This window comes from Vombatus ursinus, unplaced genomic scaffold (genome assembly GCF_900497805.2).
Source record: "Vombatus ursinus unplaced genomic scaffold, bare-nosed wombat genome assembly UNPS02015091.1, whole genome shotgun sequence".
NCBI lineage: Eukaryota > Metazoa > Chordata > Mammalia > Diprotodontia > Vombatidae > Vombatus > Vombatus ursinus.
This window is the reverse complement of record NW_020954869.1, coordinates 1,542-3,626: the sequence shown is the minus strand read 5'-3', so window position 1 is coordinate 3,626 and position 2,085 is coordinate 1,542. Positions and strand designations below refer to the sequence as shown.

Genomic DNA, 2,085 nt, shown 5'->3' with positions numbered 1-2,085 from the left:
TGCCAGAGTTCTCAGAGGGGCATCAAAGATATTGGATCACAGATTTAGAACCAGAAGGGACCTCAGAGGTCATGTAGTCCAACCCTCTCATTATATAGATGAGAAAACTGAGTCCCAGAGAAGCTAAACAGCTTGCCTAAGGTCACACCAGCAGTAAATAAAAAGACTGAGGTTAGACCCATGTCATCTGAATCCTGATCTATCCCACTTCCCATGGCCCTACCCTGCCTCTCATTCCCAGGCAATCATGTATGTGGCCCCCAGTTTCCACTTTAGCTTGAAGTTGCTCTTGCTTTCCAATCCTTCCAGATTCTGTCCTCAACACTGCACATCCCCTCTGTTCTGGAGTCCTCCCTTTCCCCATTCCCCCAGGCTGTCATTTCCTCAACTGTAGGTCCTGAATCCCCAGAGCCAAGAGCTAGGCTAAGACTCACTCCTGGCAGTTGCTGTTGTGGCTGAAGATGCATTTCTGCAGGCTGTCCAGGGTCATGAGGCTGATGTGTTCAAACATGTCCAGGTAATTGCTGCCCTCAGCACAGAGGCGCCTCCATTTTGTCTGAGAAAGAGTGATGAAGGGAAAGAGAGGGAGAGACAGAGAGAGAGAGAAAGAGATAGAGACAGAGACAGAAAGACACAGACAGAGAGAGAAAGAGACAGAGAGAGAGAGAAAGAGATAGAGACAGAGACAGAAAGACACAGACAGAGAGAGAAAGAGACATACAGACAGACAGATAGACCGACATAGACCAAGAGAGACACAGAGAGGCAGAGAGGATAGAGAGTGAGAGAGAGACAGAGACAGAAACAGACAGAGAGAGAGACAGGCAGACACAGAGACAGAGACAGAGAGAGAGAGAGAGAGAGAAAGTTAGTTGGTACTCACCTTCTCCCAGGACCTGACCCACTCATACTCTTCAGGTACCCAGAAAGAACAAGGGAGAGATCTCTCTTTGCCACAGGGAGAAAAGCAGGGCTATGAGCCACATTGAGAATTTGCCATCGGGATGGAAAGATCTATTGTGGGGAGTCAGGAACTGAGAGCTAGTCCCTGCTCTGCCACTGAAACACTGTGTGACCTTAGAAAAGTGACAGCACCTTTCTGGATCAGAGCTTCCTTCCTCCTCTGTAAAATGGAGATAATCAACATTGCCCTCTATACTTCCCAAGATATTGGGAGGAGATGAGGTTATGAGGACTGGAAACTGACCTGCAAGGTCCTGGAAGAGGCTCTGGGATGATGGTGACCATGGGCAATGCCCCACAGCCCTAAGCCCATTACACTCTAACCAAGAAAACATGGATGGTGCTAAGGTCCTCATTATGCCTCCTGAGGCCCAGACTGGTCTGGAACGGAATTCACTTTGTGCAGGCTCAGTGTTGGATCGGTTCCCTTCCACCCTGGTCAGCTCCTCCAGGCTTACATGCATGATGTCTGCACTCTGGCTGAAGATCTTCACATAAGGTTTAAGGATGTCAAAGTGAAAAGCTGGGGTCAGCATGCGCCGGTGCCGGCTCCATTTGTCTCCTTTACTCAGCAGCAGCCCATCCCCTGGAAGAAAGACAATGGTAGGGATCAATGTCCAAGTCTTAGGCCTCAGTCCAGCCTCCCAGCCCCTAGAACCAGATGTGTGACCCTCTTCTCAGTCCTCCATTACCTCTTTCAACTCGTAGCCCCAACCCAATCCCACATCCCTAAACACTACATCCTCAGCCCCTCCCCCATCCCCAATTCCCTAGCCCTCAATCCATAGACTCTCTGCTCCCAATCCTAGGCCTTTACTTAGAGGGAGTTTTGAGTCCCTGAGTTTCCCAAATACTAATGTTGAAGACCCATTGCCCCTCCCCTTCTCAAGCAAGGTCTCCATCCTAGTCCTCCATTGCTTCAAATAGTCCAGAGCCTGGCTCCTAGACTCCCATATACTGGCCTCATCTCAAGCCCCAATCCCCCAGGTCACAAATATCCTTTCCTTAGTCCTCCTGACCAACACATCCCACCTTCTATCTCTTAGCCAATGTCTTCACCCCAGGTCCTATTCTTACACATCACTCACCCAACCAGGGTTCCAGGAAGCCATAGAACAATTG

General features: G+C 49.6%; 1 long non-coding RNA gene across 1 annotated transcript; it reads right to left on the bottom strand.

Moving 5' to 3' along the window:
* Positions 1–458: 458 nt before the first annotated feature.
* LOC114031170 lies at positions 459–2,085 on the bottom strand. The gene is made up of 3 exons (XR_003567706.1): positions 2,052–2,085; positions 1,422–1,549; positions 459–556 (listed from the first exon to the last, which is right to left on the bottom strand). It is a non-coding gene; the product is annotated as an uncharacterized LOC114031170 (long non-coding RNA).